This window comes from Leucoraja erinacea, chromosome 17 (genome assembly GCF_028641065.1).
Source record: "Leucoraja erinacea ecotype New England chromosome 17, Leri_hhj_1, whole genome shotgun sequence".
NCBI lineage: Eukaryota > Metazoa > Chordata > Chondrichthyes > Rajiformes > Rajidae > Leucoraja > Leucoraja erinaceus.
In genome coordinates, this window is record NC_073393.1 from 37,804,308 (window position 1) to 37,823,705 (window position 19,398).

The 19,398-nt window shown below is 45.9% G+C and overlaps 1 protein-coding gene across 1 annotated transcript in view; it reads left to right on the plus strand.

Moving 5' to 3' along the window:
• Positions 1–747: 747 nt before the first annotated feature.
• Positions 748–19,398, plus strand: part of chst6 (carbohydrate sulfotransferase 6) — a 29,625-nt gene continuing 10,974 nt past the window's right edge. The window contains exon 1 of the mRNA XM_055648980.1: positions 748–1,417. The gene's annotated coding sequence lies outside the window, so the exon portion shown is untranslated. The remainder of the gene's footprint in view (positions 1,418–19,398) is intronic.

The following is a 19,398-nucleotide window of genomic DNA, read 5'->3' on the forward strand; positions in this document are numbered from 1 at the left end:
CAATTCCACACATCTGCACATGTCCAACAGGTTCAATGTCAGTTCCCCTCAGTGACAAGCAAGGCTGCAACATTTCTCTGGCACTTTATGTAACTTTTCTCACTGCAACGGTGCACCTTTCAACAAACTTCTCACGGGAGTGAAACATGACTAACAGCAAACTGTTAAATCTACATTATCTCTACTTCAGCTCAACCCAACCAGAGACTTGCTGCAAAATGCAAGCAATGTTTGTTAGGTTGTGCATTTGGGGGCTGAACACAATCAACTCCTAGCACACATACTCGGGCTGAAGCTCAAAACGAAGTTTCTCATAATAAGTAGCACACTTAACTTTAGTACTTATTGAAAAAAATAATCAGCTATGATTTATCTCTCTAATTAAAAATAAAACATTTTGCTTTGATTATTCCTTCCCGCCTTGTTGCAGTGGATGTTTACAAAGATGCATCTTGGAATCGTGACGCTTTTTTCTCTTGGCTTGATGGGCGGGTATATATCAACCTGGCTGACTTGCTGAGTACTGCCTGGCTCTAGATTTAACCATTGCCTCTGGTTTGCCGTGATTACATTTTCCATGTTCAGGACAAATCCCAATGAGGCTTCAATCACTCGGGGCTGCCGAGTTTGTACGTTCTCACTGTGACCATGCGGAATTTACCCGATTTCCTCCCACATTCCAAACTAATTGGCTTCTGTAGCGCTTTGCAATAATGAAATAACAAATATTATTTGTAATAGTCTCTTTGATCGTGAGCTTAGAGAAAAGGGGAAGCTTTCAGTAAGGAGAGCAAACAAAAATAGTCTTCAAATTAAACGGGCAGTATGTAATTCAAGCTAACAATCGCATTTAGTATAAAATAACAAAATTCTCATGTCAAATCAACATTCTTCAAATTGTGGCCCTCTCCATAGAGACACAAACTTTCTGGCAAGTTCCATTCAGGACATCCCCCAACTACAGAGCAACCCTCATTATTATACATGACACGAAATAATTTAAAAAACAAAAGATTCAGATTAAAAATCTCTCATCACAATGCCTCTCGCGATTATTAATGTGTCCAGTTGAAATATAAATTAATCGCTATGAAGCCGAATTTCAGGTTGCAAACTAAAAGTTGTTATTTTGCTGACAGAGAGTGGAAAACGCCCACGTACCCGACTCGCCAACCTACTGCCGCTTGACGTCTGTTTAAGGAGCTGGAGCAGCGAGGCTGGCTGGCGGCGGCAGTGAGCAAAGACCATATGATCTTTAGTAGTGGATGCCTGGAGGTCGGCGGCAGCGCTGGGAGTGAGTGAGTGAGTGAGCGGGGGACACTGGGCAGATTCGGACACGAACGCTCCTCAAACGAAATTCCAATTTTAAGCTGAGCTAATTTTCACGTAACTAAGGAGAACGTTTCCTTACAGCCAGGCGAGTACTGGGTGAAATTAACAATTCCTTCTTAAAACTATATCGGTGGTTTCTGATTGTGGTTTTCTTCGTCTCTCCTTTTCGTTTGTTGTTGTGCTGTTTGTGAAAAAAAACAACGTGCTGTAAATCGAAAGGTTTCCTGTCGTTTTCCAAGATTGGAGGCACTTTGTCCGTAGGCACCTTGTTCTTGCCCCCAGCTTGGCGGCACCTTGCCCGGGCACAACGAGGCAAGAATCTGCTTGCCTATTTCAAAGTGTAACCACTTTTAATTCAACCAATTCCATCGTCGGTTTCAGCATGTCAGACGTGGAAGTGTTCAGGCACGTTCATTTGAACAAGAAATATTGAATCGATTCGAAATAATACCTGAACTCAGCTGGGGTTTAAGATTCTTCGCGACAAGCCAAAGTGAAGAGCGAAGTGTGTAGCAACTAGGAACTGCAGATGCTGGTTAATGGGGCGTTCTCACGGGGCGACCATACGCAAGATGTAACCAGAGTGAAGTGGTCGTGGTCTAGCACGATATCACACGATATAACGGGGGTAGATAAAGAGTTCCCACGGGTACTCGGCATTTCTGTTATTTGTGCCAGTGACTTGTCCATCTCCCGAGCTTTCCCGTTAAATCTTGAATGAACATTGTGAACTGTGAAGTGTTGTTAAATCATCATGTGGCACAAATTATGTCACTTTTTTTCACACCCTATAAATATCCTCCCTTGGTTGAATTGGCTCATTTGGAGACATGCCTGTACTAAGTAGTTTCGAGTACAGGATGGTGGTGTTTTTCATTGACGCGCTGTATGCAGCAGCCATCTATGTGAATCGAGGACGCTTGCGTGAAGGCAGAAGGGTGAGATTAATTAAAATGAGAATTAAGAGGAAGTCTCACTGGGTGAAGTCCATCTTTCAACGGAGACCTCTATTTGGACAATATGATAAACTGCTTAATGTGCTGTGCGAAGAGGATAAAATAAGTTATATGGCCTTACCTTCTGCCATCTTCCCTTTATATACACGTCTGTTGAGGCTATTCCTACAACGGCTACGGGAGGCAATCTGAAATCCACCTTGCTCACTCTCTCCATGCTCCAAGGAGCCCACAGGCAGTGTTATCTCTGGCATCTCCTGTTGCCTCTCCACCTGTCTCTCTTACTGCGTCTCCTCCTCATTCTCCTGCATGGCAAAAACCTTTCTGACATGCTTTACCCCCTTTCTTTGAGCTTTTCTGGGAGCCATCTCTGCAAGTGTTCCAGTGAAAAAGATTCTCCAACAATGACAATGAGGTGGGACGTCCTCGATGGACACATGTTCCATTGGCGATATTGAGACCACCTTTTTTACTCGCCTTCTGTCCCCTCTGCCCAGCTTCCGGGTTCACCGTTTGCAGGAGTTCCCACGGTAACCGCAAGAGTTATTGCGGATATCGCACTGGCCACTACGTCCATGTAATGTTTCAATGTTCAACCACAAGTGTACAAGTCACTCTTGGAGAAATTCAAGCTTGCTTGAATGTTCTCCCGAGTCAACAAGTTACACGAGTACCTGCCGTTAGCGCCACGGTGGTCCACGAATGCCGTACGGTTATCGTACGAGGTTCCCACGATGTTCAACTCTGGTTACCTCTTGCGTCAAGTCGCCCCGTGAGAAAGCCCCATTACACCAAAGATAGACACAAAATGTGTGTGTGTTTGCAGAGGAGGCTTGGTTGGGGGGGGGTAGGGTGGTGGTCAGTGTGAAACCAAATAAACATCGATAAACGGAATCATTACCGTTCCGACAAAATGAACAATTTAATTAAGATGATGTTAAATTATTGTTATAATGTGGTGTCATTTGAACATTTTAAGACCAGGTCTTGTTAAGGCTGCTCTAGGTACTACAGTCAAGATGTATGGAGGCAATGCTGCCACTTCTGGCAGCCTTAACAATACTCAACTGACTAGATTTAACCCTGCTCCTTCCCCGTCCTTCCACACTCGTCTCCCATTCCCGAATCCATCATTTCCCTTTTTATCTCCGCTCTCTCTCTTTCCCTTGTCCCCTTCCACCTATGACCCTCCCTCGAGATATGTATTTCGCACCTTTTTTCTCCTTATCTGACGCCCCTTTATCTACTTTGTCACTTTCTCCGCATATCTGCCAATCCAACCCCTCACACCAGTGTCCATCTTTCACTTGTAGAAACAAGGAACCTCAAATACTGGTCATAGCGTGGAAACGTACAGCGTGGAAACAGTCCCTTTGGCCCAAATTGCCCACGCCTACCAACAGATCCCATCTACACTAGTCCCACCTGCTGGTGTTTGGCCCATATCCCTCTAAACCTGTCCTATCCATGCACCTGTCTCAATGTGTCTTAATCATTGTGATAGTACCTGCCTCCAATGAGCTCTTCCGGCAGCTCATTAGATAACCCACCACTCTTTGTGTGAAACGGTTACCCTTCAGTTCCTACTGCAGATTCTTTGGGTCGATCAGCGACGTGGAGAGGGGGGAAGTGCTGCATGGGCAACAGCCTGTCCTCCATATGTCATCGCCCAGGCTTGCATCCGACTGCACATCACCTGCAAACTAGGATGAGTTACCCATGGTCAGTCATGACCGAGGGGGGCCTACTAAGTTCCTACTAAATCTTTTACTCCGCACCTTAAACCTGTGTCCTCTGGTTCTCGATTTCCCCTACTTTGGGCAAGAGACTCTGTGCATCTACCCAATCTATTCCTCTCACGATTTTGTACACCTCTATAAGATCACCCCTCATCCTCCTCCACTCCAAGGAATTGAGTTGCTCCAAGGAATTGTAGCTCACGCCCTTGAGTCCTGGCAACAGAAAAAAGAGAAGTCTGAAGAAGGGTCGAGACCTGTCACCTGTCCATGTTCTCCATGGATATTGCCTGACCTACTGAGTTACTCTAGCACTAGTCCTCTCCATCTCTCACTTGCCAGGCTTTGTCCAGCCCCCACTTCTCTTTTCTAGCTTTCTTTCCCCTACTACAATCAGCCTGATAACGGGTCCCAACTCGAAACACCTGCCTGTCCATTCCCTCCACAGATGCTGCCTGACTTGCTGAGTATTAAACCATTGCCTCTAGTTTGCTGTGATTAAATTTTCCATGTTCAGGACTAATGCCAATGAGGCTTGGCCAATCACTAGGGACTGCAGAGTTTGTGCGTTCTCTCTGTGACCATGTCACTTTTCGCCGGTTTCCTCCCATATTCCAAAGACTCGCAGATTAATTGTCTTCTGTAAATTGTGTACAGGCTAGTGTAGGGGTCAGTACGGAGTCATCGGGCCAAAGAGCCTGTATCTCTAAACTAAAATATTGTTTTTTTTAATGCTATGGGGAAACTTTTACAATATAATCTGTCGTCAGTGTTTGGTTTTGGTTCTGCCAGAATCATCCAGTTTCAGTTTCAACCATTTTTTCACTCTTTGTTCAAACGCGTTTAAAAAAAACATCTGAATTCCAGATGTGAAGTGAGTGACTCTCTTTGACGTTAAGCCAATAACGTGCGAATCATGGAATCACAGCAACCGAGTGAAATTGCAGCACAGTAATTAATCACTGTTGGAGAAACTCAGCGGGTGAGGAGCGAAGGAAATAGGCAACGTTTCGGGTCTGAAGAAGGGTTTCAGTCCGAAACGTTGCCTATTTCCTTTGCTCCATAGATGCTGCCTCATCCGCTGAGTTTCTCCAGCACTTTTGTCTACCTTCGATTTTCCAACATCTGCAGTTCCTTCTTGAACAGTGATCTCTGCACTGGCTGGAATCCCAATTACACTGGTAATGGCAGCAGATTATTCATTTCATTTCAGGGAGTGCTGCAGACTGGCACCAGGCGCGAACATCTTCAGCTGTACTGTTATTGACTATTAGGTCGAATGGGGGATGGCTGCCTGTGATTGCATAATGTGTAAGAAGGAACTGCAAATGCTGGTTTACACTGAACATAGACACAAAATGCTGGAGTAACTCAGCAGGACAGGCAGCATCTCTTGAGAGAAGGAATGGGTGACGTTTTGTGACGAGTCCCTTCTTCGGACCAGTTTGACTGTTCCTTTCATTTCAGCTCACACACTACCATCCCACCCCTGTCCTGAAGGGTACAGAATCCCCTTCCTCATCTGGTAGAGAATGTTGGCTTCATCAGTCATCTCATACGTGGAAACAACGTCATCGTTCTTGTTTGGCAGCTTAAGAAGGCGAAGGAGATTCATATTAATTGCTGACACAGAGGTGGATCCCAGTGGTATCCATGGAACCGCCAACTCCTCCTCAGTGCCAAAGTAGCTGGCAGATAATTGAGCAGGTGGCCACAGTATCACAGTATTGTCAGAGTAACAACAACTTACAACAAGGGCTGCACGGTGGCGCAGCGGTAGAGTTGCTGCCTTACAGCGAATGCAGCGCTGGAGACTGGGCTCGATCCTGACTATGGGTGCTGTTTCTACAGATTTGCACGTTCTCCCCGTGACCTGTGTGGGTTTTCTCCGAGATCTTTGATTTCCTCCCACACTCCAAAGACGTACAGGTTTGTTCAGTGTAAACGTACAGGTTTGTAGGTTAATTGGCTTGGTAAATGTAAAAAAAGAATTGTCCCTAGTGGGTATTAGATAGTGTTAATGTGCGGGGATCGATGGTCGGCGCGGACCCGGTGGGCCGAAAGGGCCTGTTTGCGCGCTGTATCTCTAAATTAAACTAAGGGGAGGAGTAAGGCAGCATTGTTAGTTTTGAACGCAGAAGCATTGTTTATCTTCCTCACAACAGCGCTGGAATCTGACACTCCCCATGCACAAATCTCACACTTGGTTGTGAATATTTTGAACATACTTGACAGATATATCGGAGGAACAGGAAACTGTACTGAAATTAATAAATTGTTTGGGATCTGGCCAAGTCTAGTTAAAAATTATAGTGGATGTAAAGAGAGATGTCATACCACCAGCCAGCCTCACAATTAGTGACAGTTCTGGTTTAAAGGACTGTGTAGAGTATGTTGTACATACAACACACTGGAACATATGGTGACCACCTGCGTTGCCAAAAGCTGCAGAACTTTCCAAACAGGAAGGCCAAAAAAATCTGAGCTTGCTGGAGGGCAATTTTTGTAACGTCTGGTAACCTTTTTTCAGCCTGCCCAAAACATGTCATCAGCCATCACAGGCAATAGGAGAGGAAACTGGTGCCAAGTGCTTCAAGTGACAACAGCCATCTACACCTCACTCAAGGAGTATTGCAGTGTCCATCACATACCAGCTTTGGGACCTGGGACCATTAGGGGCAGCTGTAGTGTTGCTGCCTTACAGCGCCAGGGACCCGGGTTCGATTCTGACTATGGTTGCTATCTGTATGGAGTTTGTACATTGTTACCGTGAACACGTGGGTTTTCCCCGGGTGCTCCGGTTTCCCCTCGCATTCCAAATACGTACAGGTTTCGGAGGTTAATTGGCTTTGGCAAAGATTGCAAATTGTTCCTGGTGTGTGGTATGTGCTAGAGTAACTGGGATCGCTGGTTTGTGTAGACGCGGTGGGCCAAAGAGCTTCTTACCGCGCTGTATCTCTAAACTAAGCATCACAGCACCAAATGCAATCTAGGTCTTTGAATCGGAGAGCAAAGCCGCAGTAAAAGTTGTCCATCACTGTAAGTTATAGGCTGACACGTTTCAAGATGCAAGACTACATACCCAGAACCATTGTAAAAAAAATCATGAGTGTTTAAAAAATATGGAGATCAGCTGATTGGGCTTCTTGCCTATCAATCACCATGATGAAGGTAACACCCCTTCCGGAGGGGGGGGGAGGGGGCCAGGACTATAAAACCCCGGATGCTTGGACGTGAGTCATTCACTCTGGAAGATCGCGAGGGAGAGGCCACAACTGTGAATCAACTGAGCTGTGAGTCTGCAATGTACTTACAATAAATGATTTGTTAATGAAAATGAAATGTGTTGTTTGGCCTGCCCTGTGCTTGAAATTGAAATGGAAATGAAATGAAATGAGTTGTTTGGCCTGCCTGAGACCACTAATTTCAGCCCACAAAGCCCCTATTTGCCGAGAAACCAGTCCTTTTTGCTCAAAATGCTCGTGTTGGCCTAGGAGGAGCATTTTGGCCCAAAAGGCCCGTGCCAGGCCAGGAAAAGTCCAAAAAAAGTGCCTTTCGCTGAGATTTCACTTAGATTTATTTTTAAAGATCCCCATTCGGCCCATCAGGCCTGTACTATCCCAAGAGGAGTCCCTTCGGCCCATCAATAAGTGTTCCCCCTGCAAGTATTATACATCACCCCAGCATTTTTCTCTCTCCCATCCTTGGCTCCCTGTGAGATCAAGGCCAGGATAGACTTTCCTCCTTCATTGCTGTGATCTGCAGAAAAAGATGAAAAATGTCTAAAATTGATTCTCCACCCTCTCCCCCTTCTCTCTCACAGAGTCTCTCACCTGTTTTGGGCAGAATTTCTGGCAGTTTCTGAGCTGCAGCCCACCAGCCCTGAGTGACTGAGCTGCCAGCCCACCAACCCTGAGTGACTGAGCTGCCAGCCCACCAGGCCTGAGTGACTGAGCTGCCAGCCCAAGAATCCATTTGGCCCACAATGTCCATTCTAGCCCTCTGGAAACCAGTCCCTTCGGCCCACAACACCCATACTAGCACTCCAGAAAGCCCCCCCCCCCAACTGGCCACTAATATTGGAATTGATGGAGAGGTGGAATATTGCGTTGGGGGACCAGCCCTCCCATGTGAACATGGGACCCAACGGGTCCCACTTAGTCTAGTATCATATAAATCTTACAATTAAGCATAAAGATGTGTTCAGTACCTTCAATGGCAATGTATCAATGTGCTGCACTTTATACTTCCACATAATATAAATCAAGTATATTTTTGGAAAGAAAATAGCTTTTAAAAGTCTTAATAGAGGAAAGGAATGTGAAGGCACAAGGCATTTGAAATCAAATTTTACAGCCTGCAGCAGAACCTGGTGGGGAAATGGGATATTTAGATGCCACATCTGGAGAATGGCAAAATGTTTGAAGTTTAGAAACGAAGGTCATTAAACAACTGGATCCGAGACAAAACCGGGTGCTGAAGAATAATGTAGGTCAGTGGCGTGGAATGACCAGAATAAGTAGAGGCAGTCATGTTTAGGATTTGAGAATGCTAAATGGCTAGAGGATCGAACAGTGAAAGGCTTGGATAGAGTGGATGTGGAGAGAATGTTCCCACTAGTCTAGGACTAGAGGACAGCCTCAGAATTAAAGGATGTTCTTTTAGGAAGGAGATGCAGAGGAATTTGTTTAGTCAGAGGGTGGTGAATCTGTGGAATTATTTGCCACACAAGGCTGTGGAGAAAAAGTCAGTGGAGAAGTGGAGAGTCAAGCCGCAAACACGCCTCCGACTACGTAATAAATCCCATCCACATTATTACAGACAGATAATATTTAACGGTAACTGGTTATTGTTATAACATACTGAGTTAAACTAAATGGCTGCTACATAATCAGCCATGATTGAATGGTGTAGACTTGATGGGCCGAATGGCCTTATTCTACTCCTGTCACTTCTGATCGAAGGAGTTGAAAACAAAGGCATCAAAGGTCAGAGGTTTCAGCGGAATGGAGGCAAATGATATTCTGGGGATCAGGGCTGTTTGAGGTGGGGCAGGCAGTGGACTTTGGGACAGTTCTGCCAACAAGGGTGCATATGATCTGTTTCAACCCAAGGCAGGTCCAGCAAAAATAGGAAGAAGGAAGTGAAGCATTTGTCTCCGGAATCCTGTTTAAATCATTGACCACGGCTGTTTTGATGCAGAACTCGGTTCCATTTTCCTGCTTGCTTCCTGCAGCGCCTTACTCCCCTAAATTCAAAAAAAGTTGCCCCTCAGTACTCCTTCTTCAATTGCATTCTCGTTGATAAGTGTCAATTTTTCATAGGCTGTTTACTAAGAGAAGTATTTACTTTTACTGCCCGACCAACTCTAACAGATTTGTAATGTTTGCAGTGAGACTGTCTGACCAAGAGCAAATCTTCTGCAGTACAGTTTTACGCTAATGTATTTTTGTAAGAGCTCTTGAAGCAGCAGGCACTTCATTCCTTCTTTAACTAAACCAAACCAATAAGAACTCAAAACATATCCTAAACTTACCTGGCACTCAATTATTCCAAATGCAATTTAATGGCAATGCCAATTCTAACATATCCCCATATATTAGACTTATCTTTTGAATAATAATAAAACATGCAGTGAATTCTTAGCAAGATAAAATTATGACCAAATAATTTGTCCAGTTCTACACAGTCATTGTCATGCAGTTAAGCAAAAAAAAAAAGTCTAATAGTAATCAGAACTTTAATTTATGAAGTCAGTGTATCTGTTCTCATTTTTAAGATTGTATGGACTGGAACAGCATTTCCTTTAAGTCACAGTGGAAAGCTCTAGACCTCCAGATGAGTGTACTATCCATGATCAGTCAGTCATGGTGGAGCAGATGGGAATCCAAGGTTAAATATAGCTGTCAGATATAGTGATGTAAGATGGGTGCTAATTGAGGCATGATGTGCAGATGTGACCCGATTTTGGTCTTAATTGATGTTTATCATTTATTTCACTTTTGTTTTATATTATTTCTAATGAAACAACGCCATTTAGGAAGCAGACTGCTCAGAGGTCAGAGAATTTGCATTTTTATGATCTAAAGGGTTACAAGGTACTGCTGGAAATATGTGATTTCAGAAGCATTGATCATATGGGTTAGTATTGAAAATGTTGCATTAAAATTTGACAACAGCAGATACCATTATTGAAATAGTTGGTGTCAAGCTGGGAAGGGTACAGAGACGTTTTAAGAGGATATTGCTAGGACTAGAGGGTCTGAGCTATAGGCAGAGGTTGAGAAGGCAGATGAGGGGTGGGCTTATAGAGGTGTATAAGATCATGAGAGGAATCGATCGGGTAGATGCACTTGCCCAGCGAAGGAAATATATGTACAGGTGCACAACCTTTTATCCGAAAGCCTTGGGACCAGACACTTGTCGGATTTCGGACATTTTCGGATTTCCGAATGGAAGATTTTTAGCGTAGATTAGGTAGGTAGCGCGGGCGGCTTGAAAAGTCTGGAGCGGCTGCCTCCTCCCCAGAGACCGGGGAATCATTGCATAAATGTTAGTCAGTTAGTTTGGAGGGATTTTATGGGGTGGTGGTCGAGTGTGAAGGGGGAAACTTTAATTCTTAGTCCCCTACCTGGTCGGCGACTCCCAACATCGCGGAGCTGGGGGCTCCGTCCGGCCGCAGGCGGCGCCGGTTGGAGCTCTGACCCCGACAACTCTACCCCTGGCTGCGAGGCGTTCCAAATCCAGCGCCGCCCGCGGCCGGACGCCCGCAGCCCCAGCTCCGCGAATGTTGGGAGTCGGCGGCCACAGCGCTCCGGAGCTTACCGCACGGCGACCCGGTAAGGCATTGCCCGCTCCCCGCTGGTATCCCAGCGCTGCGACGCCGCCGACTCCCAACATTCGCGGAGCTGGGGCTGCGGGCGTCCGGCCGCGGGCAGCGGTGGATTTGGAGCGCCTCGCAGCCAGGGGTAGAGTTGCCGGGGTCGGAGCTACAACCGGCGCCGCCCGCGGCCGGACGCCCGCAGCCCCAGCTGGGAGTTGGCGGCCACAGTGCTGCGGAGCTTGCTGCACGGCGACCCGGTAAGGCATTGACCGCTCCCCGCCTCTCCGACCAGGTAGGGGACTAAGAATTAAAGTTTACCCCTTCACCCCCCTCCCCTTCACATAAAAGCCCTCCAAACTGACTAACATTTAAGCAATGATTTACAGATGTTTAAGTGTCTCCCCGGTCTCCGGGGAGGAGGCAGCCGCGACAGTAGTACAGACCTGGGTTGACCGTGGGTCGTTTCGGGTCAAGTTTGGCGCCAAACGCGAGCTTTGGTGTACAGACGACATCCTGGGGAAAAATGGACGGTTTTCGGAGTTTTTCGGTTTCCGGAACACCGGATAAAAGGTTGTGCACCTGTATATTAAAATGGTTACATGATCCACTCATGTTTACACATGCACTTACAAGCTGTATAAAGGGCCTGTCCCACTGTCACAACCTAATTCACGACCTCTGCCGAGTTTGCCCTTGACTCGTACTCGCAGCATGGTCGTCACAAAGTCGTAGGAGGTCGTAGGTAGGTCGTGATGCTGGTCGTAGGTACTCGTGACATCAAGTAGGTCGGGGCGTTATTCTAGCATGATGAAAAATGTCCATGAGTAAAAAAGGTCATGAATTAGGTCGTGAAAGTGGGACGGGTCCTTTAGAAAGAGGCATGTGAAGATTTCTAGTAAAAAATAAATGAGGCATTAGCTTGCTATATTTCTGTCCACTGGTTTGTAAATCAAAGCAGTATTTAACCTTAAGTTTAGCGGGTTCTAGCATCCTGTAAATCATGCCATGATCATTTTTATTCCTGCCTCACTAATAAGCAACATTCGTCCCAGCTGCCTGCGTTAGGGCCATATCTCTCCATTCATCTACCTGTCTAACTGTTTCTTAAACGTTGCAATAATCCCTGCCTCAACTACCGCCTCTGAAAGCTCGTTACATATATCCACCACCCTTTGTGACAAAGATATCGTCTGATTACTATTAAATCCTTTCTCCTCCACCTTAAACATATGTCCTCTGGTCCTCGATTTCCCTACTCTGGGCAAGTGCCTCCGTGCATCTACCCAATCTATTCCTCATGAATTGTTAGCTTTTATAGCTAGAGAGGTCGTTTTTTAAAGACTAAAAACCTTTAATGCTGTGAAATTAGTTAGATGACGTGCAGGTTTGTAGGTTAATTGGCTTGGTATAAGTGTAAATTGTCCCTTGTGTGTGTAGGATAGTGTTAAGGTGCAGGGATCACTGGTCAGTGAGGACCTGATGGGCCAAAGGGTCTGTTTCTGCGATGTATCTCTAAACTAAACTAAAATTACAACAGCAGCAAGAAACAGAAAAGCAGATTGAACGGGTTCCATAGATATGTAAAAGATTAACAAAAATAGTATTGGGAAAATAAAGAAATAAACATTAAATAAATAAACCGTGACGGACCTCAAGGAATCGCCATGGGTGCAATGAACTTACAGAAATTAGTATAACAGCAAAAATACTAATACTGGAGAAATGAAGGAGCTGAAATCTGAGTGTTTTTTCTTGAATGTGGCACTGTTAACTTAGCAGAAAAGCATGTGTATGGCTGTTTGCTGACAACTCCGTTTTAACTGACACAGTCTGTTTAACCCTTTGCAACATAACCCTCCCCTTACACTCCTTGGATCACCAGTGAAGCAAATTTAGCAAAGCAGTCTTAATATCGCAAAGCAGACTAAATATCATGTCCACAGGCATCTTTAATGGTCCCACTATAACAGGGACAGTCTTTGATGGCCAGGGTAGGTATGTCTTACAGCCACTACCTCTCAGTTTACATGGTAATGTAATCCAGGTCTCCAAGCTTAGAGCACCCACATTTAACCAGCATCATCAATGCATACAACCCTACAAGCACTCTTAGCACAAAATGTAACCACTGTACTATGGATGTGTTAATTGAGATTGGTCACAAAGGGATGGACCATTCCCCACCATGAATGGACACATACGCACAAACCCAGCAGATGGATACATGGCTTCCCCTAACATGAGCATGACATATTCTACATTTAAGTTCTTCATTGACCTGGATCTACGCGATGCATCTCCACACAGGAATTCTGTTTCCAATGGCGCCCAGAAACATGCCAATTACTGTTTATCATTGAGCTGTCATTCTAGTCCAGAATCCCAGAGACACATTGTGTTAAAGTAAACTTGAAAACGCACCTCAAAGATTGGGTAAGTGAAACAAGGCTATACTTTATTTAAGGTAGACAAAAGTGCTGGAGAAACTCAGCGGGTGCAGCAGCATCTATGGAGCGAAGGAAATGGGCAACGTTTCAGGCCCAAACCCTTCTTCTTTATTTAAGAGCGCTCAGTATCACACCCATTGGGAACGGTCAAACCAGCCTGAAGAAGGGACTCGACCCGCAACGTCACCCATTCCTTCTATCCAGAGATGCTGCCTGTCCCGCTGAGTTACTCCAGCATTTTGTGTCTATCATCGGTGTAAACCAGCATCCGCAGTTCCTTCCTGCACAGTCAAACTAGATTGTTGCCTGAACAAGACTCATGTGATCTTTCATACAGTTTTCCTCTTTATTGATTATTTGCACTAATTAGACCGTTGCCAATTCCACTAAGTCAACAAATGTAATTCATGCACATCAGTCAAACACATGCGCAGCCTCTGGACAGGGAAATAACGGCAAGGCTTGCTCCAGCATGACATGGGCAGCCTCAAAGGCACATTGTTGTTCCAATCCACATTCTAATTCCGCCTTTCTCAACCTTGTGGAACCCTTGAAATAATTTTCATGTCTTAGGGAACCCCTCCATAAAAATTATTATATATCTTTATTCGTCTCTTTCTTTCTCTTTCATAAACTTAAAGTTCATAAGGCAAACATAATGTATTTTTCTGATAACTGGTTTAAGCAAAAAATAACATGTTTTTCTCAAGTTTATTGACAATGCAAAAAAAAAACTGAAATCAAACTGCTTGTTCAAAACTGAAGCAAATACAGGCCGGTACAAACCTTTTCAAAAAGAGGGGTAGCCTGACGGGGTTATAATTTTTTTATGTGAAATAATGTGCATGCTGCCCACATCACGAGCAGAAGCGTGAAGTCCCTCGATGCCGGGGTCCAGGGCCATGGAAGCTCTGAGGTTTTAGAAGCTCTCTGATGTTTTCTGAGCTTTATTTTGTAGCATTTTTGCGTGTGACCAATATTTCAGAAATTAACAGGAATCTGAGAGGTAGCTTTTTCACACAAAGGGCGCTGGGTGTATGGAACAAGCTGCCAGAGGAGGTAGTTAAGGCTGGGACTATCCTAATGTTTAAGAGACATTTGGACACTAGATGGATAGGACAGATTTAGATGGATATATGGGCCAAATGCGTGTGAGTGGGACTAGTGCAGAAGGGACATTTTGGTCGGTGTGGGCAAGTTGGGCTGAAGGGCCTGTTTCCACACTGCATCACTCTATGACTAAAAAGTTAAGAAGAAAAATGCATGTTGATAAGTAGAGCAGATTTGAAAGAGTAGTGAAATGTAAAGGCAGAGAGGTTTATGGGTGGAAAGCAACATAGGAAAGGAGGAGGGAGGGTGGGCTTGGGAAGATGGGTGAAGGGAAAATAGACACAAAGTGCTGGAGTAACTCAGTTGGTCAGGCAGCATCTGTGGAGAACGTGGCTAGGTGACTTTTCACAGAGTGCTGGAGTAACTCAGCGGGTCAGGCAGCATCTCTGGAGAAAAGGTACAGATTATATTTCGGGTCAAGACCGTTCTTCAGTAATATTCATGATGTGACATGTATAGACATTCCTGAATGTTACCCAAACCATCGTGAGCTACTTTGTTACGGTGCTTGCCCTCTCCTATAATGTCTCTGCTGCCTTGGGTGATGCAGGACAGGACACAAGCTTTGGGACACGGTGTGAAGCTGTTGCAGTCTGTCCCAGCCTGTTAAAAACCTGGATGGAATGGATGTGGAGAGGATGTTTCCACTAGTGGGAGAGTCTAGGACCAGTGGCCAAAGCCTCAGAATTGAAAGACGTTCCTTTAGGATGGAGATGAGCAGGAATTTCTTAAGTCAGAGGGTGGTGAACTGTGGGATTCATTGCCACAGACAGCTGTGGAGGCCAAGTCAATGGACATTTTTCAGGAGGAGATTGATACAGGTGTCAGAGGTAATGGAGAGAAGGCAGGAGAATGGGTTTGAGAGGGAACGATAGATAGAGTCATAGTGATACAGTGTGGAAACAGGCTCTTCGGCCCAGCATCCCATGGTGCAGTTGAATAAGACGTTGGGGAGACTGCATTTAGAATGTTGTGTTCAGTTCTGGGCACCATGTTATAGGAAAGATGTCATACTGGAAAGAGTACAGAGATGATTTATGAGGATGTTGCCAGGACTAGAGGGTGTGAGCTATAGGGAGAGGTTGAGTAGGTTGGAACTCTATTCCATGGAGCACAGGAGGATGAGGGGAAATCTTATAGAGGTGTACAAAATCATTAGAGGAATAGATCGGGTAGATGCACAGAGTCTTTTGCCCAGAGTTGGGGAATCAAGGACCAGAGAACATAGGTTCAAGGTGAAGGGGAAAAGATTTAATAGGAATCGGAGGGGTAACTTTTCCACACAAAGGGTGGTGGGTGTATGGAACGAGCTGCCAGAGGTGGTAGTTGAGGTTGGGACTATCACAATGTTAGGCAGGTACATGGATAGGACAGGTTTGAAGAGATATGGACCAAGTGCAGGCAAGTGGACTAGTGTAGCTGGGACATTGTTAGCCGGTGTGGGCAAGTTGGGCCAAAGGGCCTGTTTCCACACTGTGTCACTCTATGACTCTATCCATGTTCTCCAGAGATGCTGCCTGACCCACTGTGGGAGATTGTGCTTCCTCAGCTGCTGTAGGAAGTACCTCCTCTGTTGTGCTTTTTTGACTGTGGTGTCGATGGTAGCCCCCCACTTAAGGTCCTTGGAGATGATGGTTCCCAGGAACTTAAAAGACTCCACAGATGTGACTGGTGTTGTTGATGGTGAGTGGGGTGAGGGGAGGAGGAGCTCTCATAAGGTCTACAATCAATTCCACTGTCTTAAGAGCATTAAGCTCCAGGTTGTTGCGATGGCACCAGCTGTGTCACTTCCTGCCTGTAGGCAGATTCCTCCCCATCCTGGATCAGTCCAATCAGGGTTGTGTCGTCCGCAAACTTGAGTAGCTTGACAGAGGTGTCTGTGGAGGTGCAGTCATTGGTGTAGAGGAGAGGGGAGAGTACGCAGCCTTGCGGTGCTCCTATGCTGAGGGTCTGCAGGTCCAAGATGTGCTTTCCCAGCCACACATGCCGCTTCCTGTCTGTCAGGAAACTGGTGATCCACCGACAGAGGGGTTCAGGCACAGTCAACGTTTGGAGTGTAGTAGCTCTGGCACAATGGTGTTGAATGCAGAGCTAAAATCCACAAACAAAATCCTCGCATAGGTCCCCTGGCGGTCTAGGTGCTGGAGGATGAAGTGCAGGCCCAGGTCATCCACAGATCTATTGGCCCAATATGCAAACTGCAGAGTGTCCAGCAGTGGGGTCGTGATATTTTTCAGCTGTGCTAGCACAAGCCTTTCACAAGTCTTCATGACTACAGAGGTCAGTGCGACAGTCCTGTAGTCGTTAAGACCAGTAATCCTCGCCTTTTTGGGTACAGGGACAATAGTGGAGAGTTTGAACCAGGCAGGGACAGTACATGTTTGCAGGGACTGGTTAAAAATGTCTGTAGTTGTTTGGCACAGAGCTTGAGTGTTGAGGGGGAAACATTGTCAGGTCCTGGAGATTTCCGCATTTTCTGTCTTCTGAAAAGCCTCTCCACCTCCTCTATTTTTATTGTTTATGAAGTGATGTTGTTCAGCAAGGAGGGTGTGGGTAATTGGGTGTGAAGTGGTGATTGGAGAGGGGTGAGTGTAGAAGGGCCCAGTGTTTGCATTAGAGGTCTGGCTGTGAGTGGGTGTGATGTGTTGGTTGGGGTGGGAAAGGGTCCAGTCTTTACATACTGGAGTCTTGCCTTAAGTAGGTGTGAAGTGGTGAATTGGGAAGAATGGGTGCAGGGTCCACTCTTTGCAGACTGGGGTCTGGCTGTGTTTGTTGAGGAGGAGGGGTACCAGGGTTACATTTCTGATTTTCAAACCTGCAGTAAAACGCATTCAGGTCGTTGGTCAGCTGATGATTGTCCAAAGAGTGGGAGCTTTCCTCTTATAACTGGTAATTTCTTGCATCCCTTCCAAACTGAAGAAGAGTCACTAGCTGAGAACTTGCTCCTCAACTTCTCAGAGTACCTTTCCTTGGCAAGTAGAGGCGCTGATGTGCTTTCTTTATAATTGCATCAGTGTGCTTGGACCAGGAGAGATCTTCAGAAATATGCACGCCCAGGAATTTGAAGCTCTTGACCCTCTCCGCCATCGACCCCTTGATATAAACGGGACTGTGGGTCCCCATCCTACCCCTTCCAAAGTCCACAATCAGTTCCTTGGTTTTACTGGTGTTGAGAGCCAGGTTATTGTGCTGGCACTATTTGGTCAGTCGGTCGATCTCACTTCTATACTCTGACTCGTCCCCATCAGTGATACTTCCCACAATAGTGGTGTCATCAGCGAACTTGATGATGGGGTTCGCACTATGACTGGCTATGCGGTCATGAGTATAGAGTGAGTACAGCAGGGGGCTGAGCACGCAGCCTTGAGGTGCTCCTGTGCTGATTGTTATCGAGGCTGACACATTTCCACCAATACGTCTGTGGTCTTTGAATGAGGAAGTCGAGGATCCAATTGCAGAGGGATGCGCAGAGACCCAGTTCTGAGAGCTTGGTAACCAGCTTGGAGGGGATGATTGTATTAAATGCCGAGCTGTAATCAATGAATAGCAGCCTGACATATGTGCTTTTGATGTCCAAGTGGTCCAGAGCGGAGTGAAGAGCCAGCGAGATCGCATCCACTGTTGATCTGTTGTGGCGGTAGGCAAACTGCAGTGGGTCGAGGTTTCTTGTCGAGGTAGGAGGTATTTGCTCCATGATCAACCTCTCAAAGCACTTCATCACCACCCACATTAGTGCGACTGGTTGATAGTCATTGAGGCACGTCACCTTGCTCCTCTTGGGCACCGGTATTATTGATGCCCTTTTAAAGCAGGTGGGAACCTCAGACCTCAGAAGTGAGAGGTTGAAGATGTCCATATAAACTACAGCCAGTTGGTCCGCACAGGTTTTTAGAACACGACCGGGTATACCACCAGGTCCAGGCGCTTTTCGAGGGTTCACCCCATTGAAGGATTTCCTGACGTCGGCCTCTGTGACTGAGACTGAAATACCATCACAGTGAATGGGGGCGCGAGAAGGCACATCAGTGTTCTCCCTATCAAAGCGTGCGTAAAACGTATTGAGCTGGTCAGGAAGTAATGTTTCGCCGACATTCGAGCTGCCTCCTGCTTTCGCCTTGTAGGAGGTGACTGCATTCAGGCCCCGCCACATCTGCCGAACATCTGTCTCAGCTCTGACTCGTCTTCTCAGCTCTTACCGATTAGGCTATCTTTTAACCCTTTAACGATTAGGCTATCGGCTTGACGCATATTTGCCACCCCCGATCTTGAAATGGAAACGTTACATACTTCTATATAATGATCCCATTAAAATGTATATTTTATAAATTTCCAATATTTTATACTAAGTATTATGAAAATTGCTTAAGTACTTTTGTTATAAGATGGAAGGGGTAGATCCGCAAATATGTCGTAATTTGAACATGGGAATTAAAATTATTATCGACTTAACTTAGCTTTTAGGGGGGATACAGTACAGTGCTGATTTTGTATCAAAATGCCTGCAATTCAATTATACAAGGTCAGAAAATTTAGTCGGAAAATCCTGCGTCAAAAATGTTTAGTTTTGACAATTAGCTCCGAATAAAATTGGTGATAATGTTCTCCCTCTCCTAACCTTTGGTTTTCTCTGCACCAAGGAGATCTTCCAACTCCATCTTCTCCCTAGCTTCCTCAGCAGCAACATCATCAATGGACTGCTGCATTACTGCAGACATCCATGATGACCCTGAAAACGTGCAGAATTTTGTAATATTCAAATTATATTAAAATTAGGATGCAAAAAGAAAGTCACAAACTATGGAATTCAAATTTTTCGGCCTCTCCCCTCCCCTCCACCTCTCTCTCTCCCTCCTTCCCCTCTCCCTCCCTCCCCTCCCCCTCTCACATTCCCCCTTCTTCCTCCTTTCTCCCTCCCAGGCAGCGTTGGAGGGCACACGGCTTGGGGGGGGGCAGAAAGGCCGGGGGGAGGGGGCCCAGCGGGGGGGGGGGGCGGG